This window comes from Schistocerca piceifrons, chromosome 1 (assembly GCF_021461385.2).
Source record: "Schistocerca piceifrons isolate TAMUIC-IGC-003096 chromosome 1, iqSchPice1.1, whole genome shotgun sequence".
In the NCBI taxonomy this organism is placed as follows: Eukaryota; Metazoa; Arthropoda; class Insecta; order Orthoptera; family Acrididae; genus Schistocerca; species Schistocerca piceifrons.
Window position 1 is genome coordinate 576189488 of NC_060138.1, and position 25440 is coordinate 576214927.

Sequence of the window (25440 nt, forward strand, 5' to 3'; positions counted from 1 at the left end):
TCAAGGCAAGCTCCTGACAAGTCTGCGAACATTTGCTTGTGAAATTTTTTCCCTTTCTCAATAAGGACCTCTACAAGTTGTTCAAGAGTCTGAGGTGCTACAGGATAGACCCAAAGTTGTCTGTCTAGCATAGCCAATAAGTGCTCAATAGGATTAAGGCCAGGACTCAGATCAGGGCATCCTAATGTTTGAATACCAAGATCCTGTAACATTTCCATAGTGGCTGCTGCTCAAGGCACTCTCTCATTGTCTTGTTGCAGGATACACTGGGGACCCATTACACCATAATGAGCATAACAGCACCCACTACTACCTCACTGATGTACCTTTGAGCATTAAGTTGGCCTCTGAGCATCTCAAAGCCCGACCAGCCATCAACTATGATGCCACTCCTCACCATGTCCAAGCCACAGCCGACATCATAGCGTTCACCACAACAACAACATACAGGTATACATCCATCGCTCCATGCTGCATGAAAGTAGGACTCCTCCGTAAATAATACACTGTACCAGTGACACAGCTACCACTGCCTATGTTCCGCAATGAACCAAAGTTGATCTTTCATGTGCTGAGCAGTTAATCAAGGGGATGTGATGAGGTCTTGTCAGTCTTAAACCGGCATCTCAGACTCTGTTGCATATTGTTTGGCTACTGGTCCTGAGCAGTTGCAGTGCATCATTGGAGAGAACAATTAACCAAATATCAGTCATCTCTGGCCGATGTTTTCTGTTTTCTCCCCTGTCGTGCAGATAATGCACGAATAGTCCAACCTTTCTGCAGTAATGTCACTGGCCGAACATGTCCTGCCTCTGTCAGATGCCTCAGGTTGACTGCTGAAATGTACACAAAGAGTATAGAGACACACTTTTACTTACATTCAATAGGTGGCAGAGTGAAAAATTGCTCATCCATTTCACTCTTATGCGTAGCATGATAAATTTGAATACTGCCACTTAGTCATGGCTTTCAAATGTATTGTGGAGGACTGCTCTCATTATTACAACACATCTGAAGACTAAAAGCAACAGTATATATCTTAATAAGGGATTATGTACATGGTACATTCAATCAAATGCTTGTCCCTCTAATTGTCTTGAGCAATGTAGTTACAATGAGGAGTTATAAGGGGAGCAACTATTGTGCTGTTAATGCTGTTGCTGTTAATTAATGTAGAAATAAAACACCACTGAAAACATAATTAATTAAAAACAATAAATAAAAGGAATTTAATTACATGAATAACTTCCAGCTTATATTATTACACCAGTTTCTGGCAGCTTTGGAAAAACTTGACGTTTGCCAACTAATTATAACTGTACTTTCCCTTATAACTATTGCTGCTTCTACACTGGCTTGCCCCCCTCTCCGGGAATCTGCATGCCTCCACAATACTCGAGTCTATGCACAACCACGTGGGTAGCCACTGCACATTTTATTACTTTTTAGTTTCTCTTAATTACGTTTTATTCATGTCTATCATTCTCTGTTATAGAGGCAGCAATTTTTGTTAGTCTTCTGCTTTGTTCCTCTGATCTGTTGACTTTATTTTGATATTTAGAGTACCCACTTAATCCTGAAGACTTAAAGTTGAGACGTTCATTTTTTTTGGTATTTGATGTGCAATAATATTAACTTTTGTACCTGAATTTTGATCATTTACAATTGTTTGCAAATCAACATTCAGTTGCCTTTATTAACTCCCTACCTAAGAATAGGGGCAAGTGAAAATGACGTGACAAGAGGAAACCATTCTATCTACATTCACAGAGTGTTGTGTTCGTAAATCCCACTCGATATAGATGTTTGGGATGTGGACCACAATCTGTTAATAGGTGCATCGTACCTCAGGTAAGGTGAATGTCATGCATACCGAACCCATTCTTAATGCTTGGGAACATGCAGCATATCCTTGTGTACCAATCAGCTTGCCATCCATCTAACTTGCAGGTTTGTAAGTGTCTTTCGTTAGAAATATGAGCTCCTGCAGTCCTGTACACTCTGACATAGTTCATTCCCCAACCAATACAATGTTTCCCTGTAACATATTACGATCTCCATTGGATATAATATGAGAATCACCAGTACCCTCGACAGGTGTGCTGTGATAGCTACCAGTGAGCTTGAGGCGAACACTCTGCTGTATCCATTACAGGTCACAACGCCCATATAGTACTAGGGACAGAAAGTTGGCTCAAACCAGACGCAAAAAGTAATGAAATCCTAAACTCAGATTGGAATGTATACCGCAGAGACAGGCTGGACAGTGAAGGGGGAGGCGTGTTTATAGTGATAAGAAGTGCAAGAGTATCGAAGGAAATTGACGGAGATCCGAAATGTGAAATGATATGGGTGAAGGTCACAGTTAAAGCAGGCTCAGACATGGTAATTGGATGTCTCTATAGGCCCCCTGGCTCAGCAGCTGTTGTGGCTGAGCACCTGAAGGATAATTTGGAAAATATTTCGAGTAGATTTCCCCACCATGTTATAGTTCTGGGTGGAGATTTTAATTTGCCGGATATAGACTGGGAGACTCAAACGTTCATAACGGGTGGTAGGGACAAAGAATCCAGTGAAATTTTAAGTGTTTTATCTGAAAACTACCTTGAGCAGTTAAACAGAGAACCGACTCTTGGCGATAACATATTAGGCCTTCTGGTGACAAACAGACCCGAACTATTTGAAAAAGTTAACGCAGAATAGGGAATCAGCGATCATAAAGCGGTTTCGGCATCGATGATTTCAGCCGTAAATAGAAATATTAAGAAAGGTAGGAAGATTTTTCTGTTTAGCAAAAGTGACTTAAAGCAGATTACAGAGTACCTGACGGCTCAACACAAAAGTTTTGTCTCGAGTACAGATAGTGTTGAGGATCAGTGGACAAAGTTCAAAACCACCGTACAATATGCGTTAGATGAGTATGTGCCAAGCAAGATCGTAAGAGATGGAAAAGAGCCACCGTGGTACAACAACCGAGTTAGAAAACTGCTGCGGAAGCAAAGGGAACTTCACAGCAAACATAAACATAGCCAAAGCATTGCAGACAAACAAAAATTACGCGAAGCGAAATGTAGTGTGAGGAGGGCTATGCGAGAGGCGTTCAATGAATTCGAAAGTAAAGTTCTATGTACTGACTTGGCAGAAAATCCTAAGAAATTTTGGTCTTATGTCAAAGCGGTAGGTGGATCAAAACAAAATGTCCAGACACTCTGTGACCAAAATGGTACTGAAACAGAGGATGACAGACTAAAGGCCAAAATACTAAATGTCTTTTTCCAAAGCTGTTTCACAGAGGAAGACTGCACTGTAGTTCCTTCTCTAGATTGTCGTACAGATGACAAAATGGTAGATATCGAAATAGACGACAGAGGGATAGAGAAACAATTAAAATCGCTCAAAAGAGGAAAGGCCGCTGGACCTGATGGGATACCAGTTCGATTTCACACAGAGTACGCGAAGGAACTTGACCCCCTTCTTGCAGCGGTGTACTGTAGGTCTCTAGAAGAGCGTAGCGTTCCAAAGGATTGGAAAAGGGCACAGGTCATCCCCATTTTCAAGAAGCGACGTCGAACAGATGTGCAGAACTATAGACCTATATCTCTAACGTCGATCAGTTGTACAATTTTGGAACACGTATTATGTTCGAGTATAATGACTTTTCTGGAGACTAGAAATCTACTCTGTAGGAATCAGCAAGGGTTTCGAAAAAGACGGTCGTGTGAAACACAGCTCGCGCTATTTGTCCACGAGACTCAGAGGGCCATAGACACGGGTCCACAGGTAGATGCCGTGTTTCTTGACTTCCACAAGGCGTTCGATGAACAGTCGTTTAATGAACAAAGTAAGAGCATATGGACTATTAGACCAATTGTGTGATTGGATTGAAGAGTTCCTAGATAACAGAACGCAGCATGTCATTCTCAATGGAGAGAAGTCTTCCGAAGTAAGAATGATTTCAGGTGTGCTGCAGGGGAGTGTCATAGGACCGTTGCTATTCACAATATACATAAATGACCTTGTGGATGACATCAGAAGTTCAGTGAGGCTTTTTGCAGATGATACTGTGGTGTATCGAGAGGTTGTAACAATGAAAAATTGTACTGAAATGCAGGAGGATCGGCAGCGCATTGACGCATGGTGCAGGGAATGGCAATTGAATCTCAATGTAGACAAGTGTAATGTGCTGCGAATACATAGAAAGATAGATCCCTTATCATTTAGCTACAAAATAGCAGGTCAGCAACTGGAAGCAGTTAATTCCATAAATTATCGGGGAGTACGCATTAGGAGTGATTTAAAATGGAATGATCATATAAAGTTGATCGTCGGTAAAGCAAATGCCAGACTGAGATTCATTGGAAGAATCCTAAGGAAATGCAATCCGAAAACAAAGGAAGTAGGTTACAGTACGCTTGTTCGCCCACTGCTTGAATACTGCTCAGCAGTGTGGGATCCGTACCAGATAGGGTTGATAGAAGAGATAGAGAAGATCCAACGGAGAGCAGCGCACTTCGTTACAGGATCATTTAGTAATCGCGAAAGCGTTACGGAGATGATAGATAAACTCCAGTGGAAGACTCTGCAGGAGAGACGCTCAGTAGCTCGGTAAGGGCTTTTGTAAAAGTTTCGAGAACATACCTTCACCGAAGAGGCGAGCAGTATATTGCTCCCTCCTACGTATATCTTGCGAAGAGACCATGAGGATAAAATCAGAGAGATTAGAGCCCACACAGAAGCATACCGACAATCCTTCTTTCCACAAACAATACGAGACTGAAATAGAAGGGAGAACCGATAGAGGTACTCAGGGTACCCTCCACCACACACCGTCAGGTGGCTTGCGGAGTATGGATGTAGATGTAGATGTATTGTTCTGTAGCTCTCTAGTCAAAGGCAATGTGCCCTGATGGTGGTAGTGAAGCCCATAATGATGTTGAAGATAACTTCATGAAATGACCAAACAATATGCAATGGTAATTTATAGCTGATAGTGTCAGCACAGGCAATCTTGTGAATAATTTTTGACCGCCTTCTGAGTAGTGGATTTTACAGGTTCAAGAAAGTTCTTTTTCTCATCAAACAGAATTTCTAGATACATGCAAACGGTGCTGCATTTTACAGGGATTATATCGAGCCTCATTTAAGAATTCCTGGGAAGAGACAGCCTTCTCTTCAGTAGTATGTAAGTGGTTTTATGGACAGCTATAGCCAGTTCTTTATAGATGCATTACCGTTGCACCTGAACAAGCACAACATTTATCTTTTCCTCAAGTCTCATCTTTGAGTCTCCCAACGTAACTACTAGGAAGTCATCCGCCGCAACACCACCTTCAACATATCTGCCTCACATAACAGAAGTAACAGGGGTTCAGTACTAGCATCCCAGAACAGTGGACCATTTATGGAGCCTTGAGGACAGCTCTTGGAAACCTTTTTGAGGGCAGCATTTGGTAATCTTTTTGATTACCCTACCCTGCCCTGAGAGCCACTGGATGCTATGTCCACTACAACAATCGATAAAATTCTTGTACAGAAATTTCGGCACCCCAAGATCTCTTGGGCTTGTGAACACTGCAAACTACCACAGATTATTCAATGATTCTACAATTTCAATCGTAAGTGCATTTGCATATTTCGGACTCACATTTTCTGCAGTCAGAATAGCTCTATTACTGCATAATCTATTTACGTCTCTTTTCGGAATCTATACTGGCACTGATTCAAACCCAAGAGCTTTATGTGCACCTGCAAAGAGTCACAAAGCAAGAGTTCCTGATCCTAGGCACAGACATTTAATAAGTAAAGGAACTTGTAACTTTAGAGTGATGCTGTTTTTTTTTTATTTTTTATCCTTTCTCTTTTTAATCACTAGTGCCTGAGATGTTTTCTAAATTGTCAGTATCCAACCAATTTTACTTGCAATGCCTAATTCAGTAATAGTGTCAAATAAGGCACTGCCGGTGGATCTGTCATCTGTATTACCTCAGGTGTAACGCCACCCAGAACCAGTGCATTTCCAGTTTTGAATTTGGAAATTGAAAAAGCAGCTCCTTCCTGAGCATGAGGTAACTCCAACATCTGGTGGTTGTATTCATTACCTAGTTTTCTTCGAAGATGTGCATGTATTTCAGAATCTTTGTTTGTGTTATCATCAGGAACTATGGCTGTTAGCAGGTGTTCAGCTGACTCCCTCCACCTAACCATCATTCAGCCATCTTCTTCACAAACTGCGAACATGACTGTAGGTCCTCTAACCTTTCCAGTCAACAACTTACACTAGACTCATAAAAATCATGGGATAATGGTATGCACACATACACTATGTGATCAAAAGTATCCGGACACCACCAAAAACATACGTGCTTCATATTAGGTGCACTGTGCTGCCACTTACAGCCAGGTATTCCATATCAGCAATCTCAGTAATCATTAGACATTGTGAGAGAGCAGAATGGAGCACTCCGCAGAACTCACGGAGTTCAAATGTAGTCAGATGATTGGGTGTCATTTGTGTCATACGTCCGCACGCGGGATTTCCGTGCTCCTAAACATTCCTAGGTCCATTGTTTCCAATGTGATAGTGAAGTGGAAGCGTGAAGGGACACATACACAGCACAAAAGCGTACAGGCCGATCTCGTCTGATACTGTCAGAGACCGCCGACAGTTGAAGAGGGTCGTAATGTGTAATAAGTAGACATCTATCCACACCATCACACAGGAATTCCAAACTGCTTCAGGATCCACTGCAAGTACTATGACAGTTAGGCGGGAGGTGAGAAAACTTTGATTTCATGGCTGAACGGCTGCTCATAAGCCACACATCACGCCGGAAAATTCCAAACAACGCCTCACTTGAGGTAAGGAGCATAAACATTGGACGATTGAACAGTGAAAAACGGTTGTGTGGAGTGACTAATCACGGTACACAGTGTGGCGATCCGATGCCAGGGTGTGGTTATGGCGAATGCCCGCTGAACATCATCTACCAGTGTGTGTTGTGCCAACAGCAAAATTTGGAGGCAGTAGTGTTATGGTGTGGTCGCATTTTTCACGGAGGGGGCTTGCACCCCTTGTTGTTTTGTGTGGCACTATCACCGCACAGGCCTACATTGATGTTTTAAGCACCTTTTTGCTTCCCAGTATTGAAGACCAATATGGGGATGGCAACTGCAACTTTCAACACAATTGAGCACCTGTTTGTAATCCACGAACTGTGGCGGAGTGGTTACACAACACTCACGGCCTGTGGCGGAGTGGTTACACAACAATAACATCCCTGTAATGGACTGGTCTGCACAGAGTCCTGACCTGAATCGTATAGAACACCTTTGGGATGATTTGGAATGCCGACTTCGTGCCAGGCCTCACCTACTGACATCAATACCTCTCCTCAGTGCACCACTCCGTGAGGAATAGTCTGCCATTCCCAAAGAAACCTTCCAGCACCTGATTGAATGTATGCCTGCGAGAGTGGAAGCTGTCATCGAGGCTAAGAGTGAGCCAACACCATACTGAATTCCAGCATTATCGATGGATGGTGCCACAAACTTTTAAATCATTTTCAGCCAGGTGTCCGGATACTTTTGATCACAATGTGTACAAATGGTGATGGTATCACATACGCAAGGTATAAAAGGACAGTGCATTGGCAGAGCTGTCATTTGTACTAAGGTGATTCATGTGAAAAGTCTCACGATTTGATAATGGCCACACGACAGAAATTAAGAGACTTTGAACAAGGAATGGTAGTTGGAGCTAGACACATGGGATGCTCTGTTTTGGATATCATTAGGGATTCAATATTCTGAGATCCACAGTGTCAATAGTGTGTCGAGAATACCAAATTTTTGGTATTATCTCTCACCAAGGACAACGCACTCGCCGATGGCTTTTACTTAATGACCGAGAGCAGCAGCATTTGCTTGTCAGTACTAACAGACAAGCAATACAGCATAAAATAATCACAGAAATCAATGCGGAACATATGATAAATGTATCAATTAGGCGACTGTGGCAAAATGTGGCATTAATAGGCTATGGCAGCAGACAACTGCTGTGAGTACCCTCCCTAAGAGAACGACATCACCTGCAGCACCTCTCCTGGACTGATCACCATACGGAGTGCACCCTAGACAGGGAGAGAGAAAAAGCTGATGGTAGGTTACATTGTGGCACAGACCCCACGAAGTAATGGACCCAAGTAGTCAACAACACATTGTGCACGCTGATGGTGGCTCCATAATGGTGTGAGCTGTGTTTAAATGAAATGGACTATGCCCTCTGTCTGATCCAACTGAACTGATCAGTGACTGGAAATAGTTACGTTCAGCTACTTGGAGACAGTTTGCAGCTATTCATGGACTTCATGTTCCCAAATAATAATGGAATTTTTATGGATGACAATGCACCATGTCACCTGGCCACAGCTGTTCGCGAATTGGTTTGAAGAACATTATGGACAGTTCGAGCAAATGATCTGGCGTGGCCACTCATCAAATACTTATGCATCATATTTAAGAGTCAGTTCACGCAAAAATATCTTGCACCAGCAACACCTTTGCAATTATGGATGGCTATAATGGCAGCATGGCTCTGTACTTGTGTAGGAAGCTTCCAACAACTTGTCAAGTCCATGCCACACAGAGCTGCTACACTGTGCCAGACAAAAGAAGGTCCCACATGTTATTACGAGGAATCCTAGACTTTCGCCACATCAGTGTATATGGTCTTCCTCAAATGTCAAATTACAATTGCCTTCGAAGATACTTCTCTCAGTGTATTCTTTCGATTTACTAAAGCAGTGTTTTATAGTACAGCTTAACTGCCCTGTATTCATGGAGCCTTCCAGCATGCTCTGGTCAGCCTAAAGCTGCTTCTTGATTTTTACCTTCACCTCAACATGGAATATTCTGGCCTGATAATTTCTCTTTTTATTATGGATATAAATGTCCTTTATTCTTTGCAAGAGCTCAGTTAGTAGCCGTGCACTATGTTTGCCAGAAGCAATTCCATTGGAAATGTTGCAGTTTAGACAATTAAGCCATCCGAATCTGTTTTCCTGATTTTCAAGACAATAACAGTTTCCTCTATCTCTGTTGTTGCAGATAGAGGAAACTGTGATTGTCTTGGAAATCAGGAAAACAGATTGGGATGGCTTAACTGTCTAAACTGCAGCATTCCCAACGTAATTGCTTCTGGTAGACATGGTTCCTGACAATTGCTTTACAATCACTGGACGTAAAGTACTGCAGCTTTTGTCAGCTATTAACCTTAGATGCTGGTACCTGGTTTCCTAAAGTGACATCTACGTGACTAGCAACACTGCTCGTTCCTTGAATGTACTCAGATGATGCTCTAGATATAAAACAATGAAGTCTAGTTCTTATATAGCATCTTCTAGTATATCACCTCACTCATCAGTTTACCTACAGCATCACAGTGTAGGTTTTGCATTTGCATCTGTTGCCACAAGGAAACATGGACCTCATCTGCATGGAGCTACCACCTTGAGGTTACCTAGAAAATAACCTACAGGATATGAATACTGTATTGTATATGATTACTACAATCCTCTTTAGTCTGTGTGTCCTTCATTTCAATTGTCGCCATATGCTTGTCACATAGCTACGCCACCTTAGTCGCAGTGAATTTCCTACTCTTCATGACGATGCCACAAACTGCCTAATCACAGGCGGTAATTGTAAGATAATTCCAAGAAAATGTGGGAGCCTATTGTTTCTATAACATTGTTCTTGTAAACAGAGTATATCAACACCAACTTGTCAATTTTTCATATTTCAATCACAGTAAAGCACTAATATGTAGTATTGTGTTCCTTATATGTACATAAAGTGTGAACAAAGCACTTCAAGGAGGAGGTGTAAGGGTCAAAATATACGCAATCCATTTGCTTTTAACAAAATCTCTGCATAATTGCTTGATGTCAAATGGTTCATTTCTCTGCAAGTGTTCATTGTGGCAGCACAGAGACTTCTGAACGCAGGATTCGACCCACTGCTCTCTGGCAAAAGTCGGACAGTGGCTGGAGCTCTGTCCCAGGATGGAACTCAGTGCTGGTAGCAGCATGTGCGGATGGCAGGCTGACAGTGCTGTGGCACTGAGGAATTTAGTTCCAGCAGTGACAGGTGCAGCCCAACCCCAAACACAAGGATGCTGCTGGCAATGCCCTATCATCTCACTGTCTGGCATGACCCTGGCATCACAGTGTTGCTGCTGGGCTCTGGTGACCAGAATGCTTCTGCCTCAAAATTCAGACCCATTTATATCATTCCAAGGTGAATTTTTTTCACTAAAACCTGGCACCTAGACACGTACCAATAACAAAAGACTTGTCCTAGTGTGTTGACATCGACCCACCTGCTATGATTATTACCACTTTGCAGTGTGTTTTTGCACCGAGTGCAGTTAGTCTCGTCTCGCAATCCCCTTACGTGCACATTATTCTGACCCACATGGTGCTACACTGCAACTATTAATTCAATATTTCCTCATGGCTTTCTTACTACTTCTTATTATCTTTGCTAAAAGACTGGGTAGCGTCACTACACTACCCACCCCACCCCCTCCACAGAGAAGACTCAGTCCCTTGGGCCTTGCTCTGGACTGGTTCTGTACCAAAATTACTATCACCCTTAATCTGTAAAACAAGACAATACTACTAGAGTGGTTATTCTTAGCTACTATACGATTACCATTTTAACCTTTAAAAACTACATAAATCTATTTCTTGTCTCTTACTTGTACAGCAGAACCTTGCTTAGTGAACATAATTTGTTCCAGAATCTTACTCATAGTGCAAAACACTCATTAAGCGAAACAATTTAGCCCACGTAGATTAATGTAAAATACAATAATGTGTTCCACGCAGAAAAAGTATTAAAAGTTTTATCTCATTCATGCAATTTATTCAAAAAAAATTATACATACAGTATCATGCACCCTGTGAACCATGGACCTTGCCGTTGGTGGGGAGGCTTGCGTGTCTCAGCGATACAGACAGCCGTACCACAGCAGCCTTTTCAGTAGTTGCAGGGGCAACAGTCTGAATGATTAACTGATCTGGCTTTGTAACATTAACCAAAACTACCCTGCTGTGCTAGTATTGTGAACGGCTAAAAACAAGGGGAAACTAAAGCCGTAATTTTTCCCGAGGGCATGCAGCTCTACTGTATGGCCAAATGATGATGGCATCCTCTTGGGTAAAATATTCCGAAGGTAAAATGGTCCCCCATTCGGATCTCCAGGTGGGGCCTACTCGGGAGGACGTCGTCATCAGGAGAAAGAAAATTGGCACTCTATCGGATCAGAGTGCGGAATGTCAGATCCCTTAATTGAGAAGGTAGGTTAGAAAATTTAAAAAGGGAAATGGATAGGTTAAAGCTAGATATAGTGGGAATTGGTGAAGTTCAGTGGCAGGAGGAACAAGACTTCTGGTCAGGTGAATATAGGGTTACAAATACAAAATCAAATAAGTGTAACACAGATGTAGCTTTAATAATGAATAAAAAAGCAGGAGCATGGGTAAGCTACTACAAACAGCATAGTGAACACATTATTGTAGCCAAGATAGATACGAAGCTCACACATATCACAGTAGTACAAGTTTATATGCCATCTACCTCTGCAGATGAAGAGATTGAAGAAATCTATGATGAGATAAAAGAAGGGAGAGGAAAATTTAATAGTCATGGGGAACTGGAATTTGGTAGTAGGGAAATGAAGAGAAGGAAAAGTTGTACATGAATATGGAATGAGAGTAAGGAATGAAAGAGGAAGCCGCCTGGTAGAATTTCGCACAGAGCATAACTTAATCATAGCGAACACATAAGAATCATGAAAGACGGTTGTATACATGGAAGATGCCTGGAGACACTGGAAAGTTTCAGACAGATCATATAATGGTTAGAAATAGATTTAGGAACCAGGTTTTAAATTGTAAGACTTTTCCAGGGGCAGATGTGGACTCTGATCACAATCTATTGGTTGTGAACTGTAAATTAAAACTGAAGAAACTGCAAAAAGGTGGGAATTTAAGGAGATGGGACCTGGATAAACAGAAAGAACCAAAGTTTGTAGAGAGTTTCAGAGAGAACATTAAGGAATGATTGACAAGGACAGGGGAAAGAAATACGGCAGAAGAAGAATGGATAGCTTTGGGAGATGAAATAGTGAAGGCAGGAGAGGATCAAGTAGATAAAAAGATGAGGGCTAGTACAAATCTTTGGGTAACAGAAGAGATATTGAATTTAATTGATGGAGGGAGAAAATATAAAAATGCAGTAAATGAAGCAGGCAAAAAGGAATACAAACGACTCAAAAATGAGATTGATAGCAAGTGCAAAATGGCTAAACAGTGATGAATAGAGGACAAATTTAAGGATGTAGAGGCATATATCACTAGGGGTAAGATAGATGCTGCTTACAGGAAAATTAAAGAGACATTTGGAGAAAAAAGAACCACTTGTATGAATATCAAGAGCTCAGAAGGAAAATCAGTTCTAAGCAAAGAAGGGAAAGCAGAAAGGTGGAAGGAATACATACAGGATCTATACAAGGGCGATGTACTTGAGGACAATACTATGGAAATGGAAGAGGAAGTGGATGAAGATGAAAGGGGAGATATGATACTGCATGAAGAATTTGATGGGGCACTGAAAGGCCTAAGTCGAAACAAGGCCCCGGGAGTAGACAACATTCCATTAAATCTACTGATAGCCTTGGGAGAGCCAGCACTGACAAAACTCTACCATCTGGTGAGCAAGATGTATGAGACAGGTGAAACACCCTCAGACTTCAAGAAGAACCCTACCATCTGGTGAACAAGATGCATAAAACAGGTGAAATACCCTCAGACTTCAAGAAGAATACGATAATTCCAATCCCAAAGAAGGCAGGTGTTGACAGGTGTGCAAATTACCAAACTCTCAGTTTAATAAGTCGCGGCTGCAAAATACTAACATAAGTTCTTTACAGACGAATGGAAAAACTGGTAGAAATCTACCTCAGGGAATATCAGTTTGGATTCTGTAGAAATGGTGGAACACGTGAGGCAATACTGACCCTTTGAATTACCTTAGAAGATAGGTTAAGGAAAGGCAAACCTACGTTTCTAGCATTTGTAGACTTAGAGAAAGCTTTTGACAATGTTGTCTGGAATACTCTCTTTCAAATTCTGATGGTGGCAGGGGTAAAATACAGGGAGGAAAAGGCTATTTACAATTTGTATAGAAATCAGATGGCAGTTGTAAGAGTCAAGGGGCATGAAAGGGAAGCAGTTGTTTGGGAAGGGAGTGAGACAGGGTTGTAGCCTATCCCCAATGTTATTCAATCTGTATATTGAGCAAGCACTAAAGGAAACAAAAGAAAATTTTTGAGTAGGAATTATTAAAATCCATGGAGAAGAAATAAAAACTTTGAGGTTTGCCGATGACATTGTAATGAGACACTTAAAGTAGTAAATGAGTTTTGCTATTTGGGAAGCAAAATAACTGACGATGGTCGATGTAGTGAGAATATAAAATGTAGACTCACAATGGCAAGGAAAGCATTTCAGAAGAAAAAAAATTGTTAACACTGGGTATAGATTTAAGTGCCAGGAAGACTTTTCTGACAGTATTTGTATGGAGTGTAGCCATGTATGGAAGTGAAACATGGACGATAAATAGTTTAGACAAGAAGAGAATAGAAGCTTTTGAAATGTGGTGCTACAGAAAAATGCTAAATATTAGATGGATAGATCACATAATTATTGATGAGGTACTGAATGGAATGGGGGAAAAGACAAGACACCAAAGAAGTGGGAAACGGAGGACACAGTGGTCAGGATCATATTTGATCTAGAAGTAGATACAGAAATGGCAAAAATAACAGAAAATATGAGAATAGTGCATTCGGCAAAAGCATGAATACGGAAAACAGAAATGGAAAACTGATAAAATTCTGGGGGGAGGGAGGGGTCGGTTCTCTGACGCAATGCAAAATGAGCTGCAAGAATTTGCATCAAGGCAGATCAAGTATGACCATGACAATACAGTAACAGAAGAATTATCACAAGAGAATGCACAACCAATAAAAGAATATATAAAACCAAAATTTAAAGATATAGTAGGAAATGTAAAAGTAGGACTAATTTTAGATTTGGGTAGCAACATTTCAGTGATTGATCACTACGACGTCAACCAAAGTGCTCCAATTCTCATCACTACACAATGTCCATGCAAATAAATACAACTACAAGGGAATGTCCTCCATCGTAAACCTCCATACATAATAAAGATACTAACTCCCAAAATTATTTTTTTTACTCAAATGTACCACAATGCACAACTATGTACGCTTGTTCATTTATATATCTAGCTGGTACAGAATTTTCCTTTTAAACACATGGTTTCCTTGTCTTACCAACTATATAGTGAAAATCTCATACCCTCTCAATTGGCACTAGCTTTAGTGGATGAAATATCTACTACTCACTCACAAATGAAACATGCTGCACAGCCGGGTTTTAGTGATCTGCTTAAAGCTTTGCAAGATCAGATAGTGGCCCTTGTCCTTAGGAATCTGTAATTGCAGGAAAAGCTGCAAGAAAAACTAGTCACCTTTTTATCAAAAAGTAGATGTAAACAATCAGGCAACTCATGAGAAATCCATTACACACTCTGAAATTCCTTCTCTTGTATCATAGCCCCCCCCCCCTCTCCCCCCTCCCCTCCAAAGGCAGTTTTCCTACTGTTAATTTCATACCTCTGATCTTGGAGAAAATGTCAGAAAACATCACTGCATTCTGCCAAAGTCTGCACGATACTTTCAGAATACATCCTTGGCCTGACGAGTTTCATGTTAACACTTGTATAGTGTGTCTAAAGAGGGTCGAAGACGCAAACTGCTATGAAGACTTTGTTGAATCATTATGGAATGCCTGTAGCTTCGATCAAGAGGTTATCTGTCCAATTCACTGACACAAAAGGTGTAGGTGTAGCTTTGACCAAGAGGGTATCTGACCAATACAATGACAAAAAGGGAGTAAGTTTTTATCATGACAAGCTCTCCACCCACCGCCAACACATCAGGGAAGATTTTGAGGATTTTGTCGACTAAATCTGATCAGTTTAAAGTTGTACTATTCTGTGGTTGGACAGAAGGAAAGTGATGTGCTCCTTGAAGAGGCAAAGGTGAGAGCCATGAATGTGTTTATCAAGGGGATAAATCTGCAAATGGAGAAATTATTGTAGGATCACTTTTGTCTTTACAAGAAGCTGTGCACCTTACATCAATTACAGAAGAAGCTAAATGTTTTGCATTATCTTCCTCTGTTGGTAATGATTTTTGTCATGTATTCATTATGGAGACATACTGTAGGTGTTGTTGCACCCAGCCGAAATGTATTGTGCCCCTTGCTGTGTTAACTGTGGAGAGATTGATCACTTAAGTGCCAACTGTGACCATTCATGACCATTCATGGAATAACTGAAACAGAAACTGCAGAGGATTCCAAGGGTATAGAGGCAACAGAGGATATGGGAATGGAATAGGAGATAGTGTAGCTATCACCCTGAGCTCCCATTAGAATCTTTTATTTCTATTAGTTTTGAGGAGTAAGCAAGGTGACAAACATGTATATAAAAGGTAACATACTGGTAAGAACTTTAATAGACATGGGTAATCAGGTGACCATATTACTTTTAGCCCCTAGTGATAAACACCATTAAAGTTTCTAGGCTGCTCCATCAGTGAACTGGGGACAGAAACTATTAGTCCGTTGGGGACATGAGAGTTGAGGTGGAGATTGATGAAGAGAAACATAAATTTGATCAGGAAGACCTTAGGAAAAGAAGATAGGACTTTGATGTTATTCTTGGGAATAATTTCCAACACTACTTTCGCAAATTGTCCGACTCAGTGATGGTGCATAGATTTGGCAGCAATAGCATTGGAAAGGTCAGAGTAATCCAGGAAAAGGTCTAATCCTCAAAGTCACTATAAACCATGTATCCTAATGTTGAGGGAGCACAGCCCTGAACTCATTAATAGTGGAATGGTAAGAGTTATCTGAATAACAGCCGAGATGCAAGACCCCGCAGGAACTATCTTTCTGGTCAATCTGCTCACCACAAAGTTCTAGACCATCTCCAAGTACATGCATTTGCAGAACCAAAATTATTACCAGAGAAACATATGTTCCTACTTGCTTAGACAAATTTGTAAAACAATATATATAAATCCACATGGAACATTATTGGCCAATGGACCAGAAATAGAAGCAGTAAATGTTGAACATTTTCAGATAGAAAAAATATGTTCTCGGGAAACTTCGAGGACCTACCATTACGTAAAAAAATGATCCATGAAGAATCAGAAAACACTGCTGAACAGAGAAGTATATGCAACAATGTCAACCATCAAAAATCACTTGAGAAGTAAATTAAAGCATTTATCACAGCAAGACAGAAACATGTAGTACCCCGTGTTAAAGGAATTCACAAAGCTGTTCAATGAAAGACAGTATTTACCAGCAATGGATTTAACAAAGATCAAAGTTCCAACTGAGGATGCACAATCAATAGTTCAGAAACCTTACCAAATGCTCTATCATTTGCATTATGTCATAGAAAAAGCATTAAATCACAGTTGATGTGGGTATAACTCAGCCTTCCTCCAGTCCTTGAGCATTGTCCATTGTCAAAGTACCTAAAAAGAGCTTCAACGGAGAATAAACTTACACCTCTGTGTTGATACATGAGCAGTAAATTGAGTTACGGCACCTGACACTTATCCAGTCCTCCCAGTCAACAAAACACTCAACCACTTGGGAAATTGCAAGTATTTTACCAATCAGATATGAAGTCAAGTTACATCAGATAGTCACAGACCCTCACAATAGACCCTAGATGGCATTTGTCATCCCTACTGAGCTATATGAATTCCTCAGAATACTTTTCAGACTTAAGAAATGTGCCAGCTACTTTTTAGCAGTTTGGAAATTTCCTGTTATGTGGACTGAAGCCCACTCTTCGTTTGGTGTACATCAACAATATCACTGTCTTTTCTCTGTCAATAGAGGCACTACTAAGGAGCATACTATTGCATGCAAACCTGATCTTAAAACTAGAGAAGCGTTCTTCTGCAAAGTCTCAAATGCAACACCTTGGCCACATCATTATAAATTTTGCACATATTAAACCTAATACACATCTCATGGAAGCCGTTAATGACTTTCCTGCACCAAAAAATGTAAAAGAACAGTAATCATTTCTAGGTCATGCAAACTGTTATTGCAGATTCATGCAAGTTTACACCATGGTCATGAAGTCTTTTACTAAATTACTGAAAAAGGTAGTACCTCTCCACTGAACCACAGAATGTGATGTGGTAATGTAGCAAATTAAATATGTTTTGATAAAACCCCTCTATAAGCTTATTCAGACCTTGAAAAACCATTTATTCTATTATGCTACTTACTCTGTTCTATGTCAGGAACAAGACGGTGTCAAGAAATCAATTAGACATGTAACCTCACAGGTTAATAAATTAAGTACAGTACTACCAAAAGGAGCTAACCTCTGGTATCCATTGTAAATTATTGTAAGTGCTATCTTTAAGGGCAGATGTTTTACAGTAATCAGTGACCGTACCGCACTGTTATGGCTTCAAAATTTACAAATACAGTAAAACCCTACTTTTACACTTTTCAAGGGACTTCAAAAAAATGGTGTAAAACGCGGGAAAATGTAAAATGTGGGAAATAATGTTTTAAGCTGTAAAAGTTGCATATAGGATAACCACTTGCATCTTATGTACGATATATGTACATAACAGCCATGAAAAGACTTGTCAGGGACCTGTTTATTATCCAATAAAAACTGCTGATGGAACTGACAACTGTCTGGAAAGTAGAAACGTTTGACTCAATTTCATATGTCATAATCGATGTTTTTGAAAGCCTGTAGCTGTCATTCATTATTTAAATAATGAAATACTGCACTAGTTACGTATTTTTTCACGCTTAGCACGACGCGTTTCAAGAATTTTTTCTCGTTGTCAAGTGTAAATATGTAAATAAGTACTTTGTGTGGTGTTTGAATATGTGTTATTCTGCATCTCTTGCACTGTAGTCGTCTTTTTGAGGTTATCAGGTACTGTGCCTCATCAGTAATGTAGAACACACACACACACACACACACACACACACACACACACACACACACACACACACACACAAACGCGCGCACGTGAACTATCACTCACATTGTTTGTGTAACATCACAAAAAATACGTATGCAAATATTGCACTTGACAATGAGAATAAATTATCGAAACACATTTTGCTCAGCATGAGTAAAGTACATAACCAATACTGTGTTTAAACAAAAAATGTGCCCTGGTGTCAAGAAACTTAACCACGTAAATTTTTTGTAAACACTACTGCACAGCCAACATCATTCTTTCTCCACAAACATTTTTTCGTATTGCGTAAATCGCGGGAAAATTATAAATATATTGATGCAAAATCATGTGCAAATTAACATTGTGGCCATAGGAAATCTGACAGGACCAATACAAAATGTAAACAGCAGGGAAACATTAATTCTGGGAATGTTAAAGGGGGGTTATACTGTAGCTGAATCACATAGGGGCTCTAAAACTTAGTGAGTATGGTTATGAAGTCCGACGTTAAGTCCAGGAAAACTTCATTACAATGTCAATGTGCTAAGCAGGAAAGTCAGTGTGTTGCAAGCAGATAAAATGCTAGCAGGTGAATTTGAAGAGCCACAGGGTAAAGATGAGCAATGCTAGCAACTTGCTGCCCTGCCAGAATTTGTCTCTGAAGAGGCATTTCATATGGTAAAGCCTTGGAAGGAAACCGACTTGTGATACCAAAAGTAATACAGCAATATATAATTGTGCATTGTCATGACAGCACTTCTAGCGTTTTGATGACTAAGAGTGTGTGAAGTGTATGTGCGAACTTCCCACTTCTCTTATATGAGTCGACTTACTTGGTGTACACAACCGATCTTCTTCTCTGGATAGCTGGCTTCTGGAATTTCTACAAACTTCTTCTCCGAAGAATGATGCTAGTTACAGGAACCTTAAAGACTCTCTCTCTACTTGCAAAAGAATTAGATACTCGAAGAATACTTTTCAACAACTATCAGTATATCTGAGCTACATAAAGAACCAAATTCACACTTCGCACTTCTTGTAAGTCACTCATATCATCCCACATTAGAAACAGATTTAAGATCATTTAGCAAAGGGTTGACTCAACAACCATAACTCTATTACAAACATATGGTAAAATACGTCTTGCCTCCAGCAAGCCCAAGATAAGAGTTTATTCACAATTCCAAATCCCAATTGTTCTTTTTTCAATAACAATAGCCACAATTACAAACAGCACAGAATAACACAGAAGTTACTTGGTTCTTCCATGTGCTTTCACCACGACTTCCATTCATCACCCGACCAATACTTGCCGGTGCCTTTCAACCGCTGCATCGACCTTTTGCTCGCAACTGATTTCACACCTGCACACACAGGCACGTGATGCACAGTAGATAGGGTTCTCCTGCTCACATCTAAAATATCGTGTGTTCGAGACGGTGGAAGGCCGAGTGGTCCTAGAATTTATGCAGAAATTCTCAAAACAGTGCATATCCCCCCCCGCCTCCCCCCCTCAGATCAGACACACAATATTTTATACATAATCATTATGCACATAACATCACTCAGAACAACATTTCATATCATAAAAATATACTTTTCTCATACTTGTTTCTACATACATCTTTCACTTTAACAACAATCTTTTTTCTCTCCAGAACAATCTTTAACTGATATTTCCTTTATTCTGTTCTTATTTCACCTTGACATCAAGACCCGAACATTTTTTCGTCTTTTTAGTCATCTTTTATAATATTTAAGAACTGTGAGGACTCTCTCCTTATTTCCAGTCGTAAACTGCAGGTGTTCATGACACTCGAGTATTCTATTATTTCTAGCCTTTGTACTACCTTTTCTTTAGTATGTAATAGCTTGATTATCTGTTGTAGTTTGGAAGAACTCAAGGCAAAATGAAAGTGTTCTTTTTGACACTCGTGAACTTACATAAAACGTAATAATGCTCGTTGTGCCTAGAATTCAAACTTTCCAGAATAATCCCTACAAAATGTCGTGACTTTTGTCACAATACTATCCCTTCCCCCTAGGCTCAGTACCTCTACCTTGCCTGTGGGTTGACCATATGAGAGCACTTCCTCTTTCCATTTTTTGGTAGGTATGCCCCTTTATAAAACACTCCTATTTTTTCAGGGCACAGGTCATCCTATCTCCAAGCAGGTACGCCTGCCCCCATATACTTAGCAAATGCCGGGTATGCTGCCCTTACCCTGTCTGAGTAGGCCTCACGGTTCATTACCCCAGTATATGCACACTATAATTATTTTCTGGTAAAGTTACAAATCTACTCTACACTTCGCATATACTTCTTAATACTTCATCTAATCCCTAGAGTTCTCCTCTACATATCAACTTCTATACTTCCAGTAGATACCGGGTCTATATACACTATTCAGTAGATAATATGCTTACCTAGGCTATTCGAGTCCCACTAACCTACAATTCCTCACTTGATCCGAGTATTTATTACACTGACTTTTCTTGGATGACTACCATTAGTGTTTTGTTCTTAGTTGCACGAGTAAACATGGCTGGCGCAAGGCTTACATTCGATGAAAGGAAGTCAGTTTTGAAATGGTATTTTAAGTACGAAAACATTAATGAGGTTCAACAGCAATGGCGAAATGAGTATCAAACAGAGCCACCAACACATTTAACGATTCGTCGCATTCAAGACGAAGGCTGTGTTAAAGATGTACACAAACAACGATCTGGACAACCTGTAACAGTAAAAAGTCCAGCTAACTCCTGTCGTGTGTTACAACAATTCACTCACTCACCACACAAGTCTGTGAGTCAGTGTGCCCATGAAGTGAGTCGCTCAAGTGTTCGGTGAATTTTGAAGACAGCAAAGTGGAAGTGCTCCATTCCACAATTGCTACACGCAATGAACAAGGAAGACCCAGATCACAGAATGGAGTACTGTGAGTGGTTTACTAACATGGTGCGCAACGGTGAAGAGTTTGCAGCGATGATTGTGTGGTCTGATGAGGCACAGTTCAAACTAAATGGTACAGTAAATCACCACAATTGCAACTACTGCATCCGAACGTCCATGTAGAGAAAGCCGTGAATTTGCCAGAAGTAAATGTGTGGTGTGGGTTGTCTTACCGGGGCTTGATTGGGCCATTCTTCTTTGACGGCACAGTTACTGGTGAGGTGTACCTTCAGAAGCTTCAGACATCCATTTTACCTGCCATCCGAGACTTGTATGGAGATGAAAGAGTTTACTTTCAACAAGGTGGTGCCCCAGCCCACTACCAAAATCGTGTTAGGGCGTATCTCGACGAAAATCTACCAGGAAGATGGACAGGCCGTAGAGGTGCTGTGGAGTATCCACCATGTTCCCCAGACCTAACTCCTCTGGACTTTTACCTGTGGGGAACACTAAAGGACGTCATTTATCGACAAAAGCCATGCACATTAGATGAACTTTGAGAATCCATTGTACATTCATGTGCAAATATCCAACTGAACACGTTGCAGTCAGTTCGTGCTGCTGTTCGGCAGCATCGTTTGTGTGTGGATGTTAACGGTGACCATTTCGAACACCTACAGTGATATCTTTAAGTTGGACTTTAAGCTACACTTTCACCAAAAATGAGACAACTCCGTCAATTAGTTTGCAAGTAGTCTGATTCTTCGGCCTTTTTATTGAAAGATAAGATGTAGGTTATTAGAAACCACGGAAAGTAGGAAGGACTTCTGTGACAGAAGTATGTGAATATGGAAAAAGGGAAAAAATAGGAAGATCCTCAAATGAGAAGTAAGAAAGGAAATAAATAGAAATGGTTGCTAGGATTGAAGAAGAGAAAGAAGATAGCCACAAAGACAGGAAACCCTTCCCATCCCCCTTCCCTGTGATCCCTACCTCACAGGTACTTGAGTGAGGCACCAGAGGAGATTTGGTGTTAAATCGTCTCCTACAGAGCGGACATTCCCACCTTCACCCTTGAGGTACCCGAAGGAAATCTTAGCAATCCTATGGAAACAGCATGTGATGAAGAATCAAGCACACTTGTTTGTGAGGGTTGTTTGAAAGGTGTGATGTGTGCTTTGTGTTAGTCATGATTTGTGTGTTCTCGTAAATCATGCTTTTATCCGCAATACCCACCCCTTTCAGAACTGATATAAGCCCTCCCATCTACATCACATCTCATAATATTCTATACAAAGTAGAAAATCTATATACTATGTTATCACAGTTGTTTAATTAGTCATCCAATATTATATTTTCTGCTAACCATAGTGTACGGATCTCCGTGCCGGCACGTTCACAGGAGCTCAGTCCGTCAGTTCACCTGATGATGGCGACATGTTTGATCGCCGAAATGTTGTGCCCGTTGGACACTGTAGACCGGCAGCATACCCGTGGATATTTTGATTATCAAATACGCCGGGAGAAACTCAAGAATCACATCATACACCTTTACGGGGAAGAGATGTATCGCAGCATGAAGAAATTTGAAAAGTTGCGCCACCGTAGATGTCGTTTGCTAAGTAATCTTGCCTTTCTAAAGAGATGTCGTTCCAAGAATGTTGTTCCAAATTTTGCTAAGGTTATGCATCACATCGATTCTGCAGCAGCTAAGAGAATCAAGAAACGAGCCAGCCTCGCATTGGTATGTGAGAGAGTGCAATTCACCCGCCGGAGCCTTGAGTTTATCTCACAGGAATTACTCAAACTACATTTGCAACTGGCTAGTAAGTTCACTTCTTGTTCCTGGGATTGGATTGATGGTGTCACCTGGGTGTCAGCTGATTCCGCCCATAAGAAGGCTACAGGAAGTCAAACAGCTAAGGTTTCACGTCTCCTAGACAAACCATCCCTGCAGGTTCCGTGCAAGACTGTCATCAATTTGAGTGGCATGGTGTTGAGTAATGATGCGGTCTCGGTTTTGCAGAAAGGTCTCAACTTCGCTCCCACCCCCAAGTTCACTCCGGTCGCAGAAATTGTTAGTGCTGTTGAACAGGTTGCAGCTCAACTTCCGCCAGAATCAGCCGAGGAAATACGTCGTGAAACTTGTCGTGCGTTGACGAAATCCAAGTCGATAAAGTCAAATATCAGCAGTAAAGAGAGGGCGGCCATTCGTGACCTGAGGGAGCGCTCTGAAATTGTTATCTTACCGGCTGACAAAGGCAATGCTACAGTTGTTGTCTCCCACAAGGACTACACTGATAAGATGCAGAGCCTGCTAAATGACGATTCCTACCGGAAGATCAGCGTTGGCCCTACAAAGAAGGTGGAGAACAAGATAAGGGCGCTTCTCAAGGACGCAGATTTACCGGAGGGTGACGCTAAGAAATTGTTACCCCATGGTCTGGTACCGCCTAGACTATATGGACTCCCGAAGGTTCACAAAGAGGGGGTACCATTACGTCCCATTGTCAGCAACATCAGGGCACCTACATATTTGTTGGCCAAATACCTGACGGGAGTATTAAGTCCTTATGTGGGTAAATGCCCTCATCATATCCGTAATTCCGTGGATTTTGTTAAATGCCTTGATAGCTTCAGGTTGGATGAGTCAGATATCATGGTGAGTTTTGACGTCGTTTCCTTGTTTACGAGGGTACCCCTGCGAGAGTCACTAGAATTGATTAGTCAGAAGTTTGACGAGAAGACCACTGAACTTTTTAGGCATGTCTTGACTTCCACGTATTTTCTTTTTAATGGAGAATACTACGAACAAACAGAGGGCGTCGCCATGGGTAGCCCACTCTCACCGGTGGTAGCAAATTTGTACATGGAGAACTTCGAGGAGGAAGCCCTGTCGTCATCCGTATGGAAACCTACTTGCTTTTTCCGTTACGTGGATGACACGTTCGTCATCTGGCCACATGGTATGGATAAACTCCTTGACTTCCTTACACATCTAAACTCCATACACCCCAACATCAAATTCACTATGGAGACTGAAACGGAGGGTAAATTACCTTTCCTTGACGTCTTGGTCAAGAGAAGGGCTGACGGCACCCTAGGTCATGGGGTGTATCGGAAGGCTACGCACACTGATCTGTATTTGCATGCAGACAGCTGCCACCACCCTTCACAGAGGAATGGGGTACTTAAAACTCTAGTACATAGGGCGCGCACTATCTCTGACGCAGAGAGTCTACCCCAGGAATTGGAATATCTGAGAACTGTATTTCGAAAAAATGGGTACTCAGAGTGGCAGATTCAACGTGCTCTCCGCCCAACCACTGCAGCACAACATGTTGAGATGGATGAAGTCACGAGGGAGGAGGTAGGCACTGCATTTATTCCATACACAGGCGCACTCTCGGGGAAAATCGCCCGCATTCTGAAGAAACACCGGGTCGGAACTGTGTTTTGTCCTCCAAATAAAACTCGTGCACTGGTGGGGAGCGCCAAAGATGACCTCGGTTTGAGGAAGGCCGGCGTGTACCAGATTCCGTGTCAATGTGGCAAGTCGTATATTGGTCAGACGATGCGTACCGTCGAGGATCGATGCCGTGAACACCAGAGGCACACTCGACTGATGTATCCGAGCAAGTCGGCGGTCGCTGAACATTGTTTGTCGGAAAATCACGCCATGGAGTATGACCGCACGAGGATTCTGGTACAGACATCGAGATACTGGGACAGCGTTGTTAGAGAGGCCATCGAAATTCGCACCAATGACGACCTCATAAACCGTGACTGTGGCTATAATCTTAGCAAGGCTTGGGAACCAGCGATCGGGTTAATCAAGAGTAAATCGAGCAGACGTATAGTTGTGACGACCACGGCGGACAGAGCCATCACACCGACGTCATCTCAGACGCCGTCGCAATCTGTTCCACCGCGCGACCGAGGCGCTGGGCGCGGACGGCAGAGGGAGCGCGCCGCGGGCGGAGGGTATTTAAATCGGCTGCTGCCGCGACCGAACCCAGTTCTGTCTGAGCAGCCATAGCGTACGGATCTCCGTGCCGGCACGTTCACAGGAGCTCAGTCCGTCAGTTCACCTGATGATGGCGACATGTTTGATCGCCGAAATGTTGTGCCCGTTGGACACTATAGACCGGCAGCATACCCGTGGATATTTTGATTTCAAGATGTTGTTTTATGAGAACTAGGTCACCAACTTGGTATTGAGGTTCCACACATTTTGTTGTGCCTTTTCAACTAAGTTCTTAGAAACTATTTCCTGTTTCAGTTCGTAACCGACAACAGGTTGTTCGGGCCAATTATAACAATTTAATCACAGGTTCTCCTACAAAGGGTTTGCCTATTACTT

At 41.5% G+C, this 25440-nt stretch overlaps 1 protein-coding gene across 4 annotated transcripts in view; it reads right to left on the reverse strand.

Annotated features, from left to right (window-relative positions):
- Positions 1-25440, reverse strand: part of LOC124801987 (mitochondrial intermediate peptidase) — a 130407-nt gene that overhangs the window by 71168 nt on the left and 33799 nt on the right. The gene's annotated exons all lie outside the window — the stretch shown is intronic.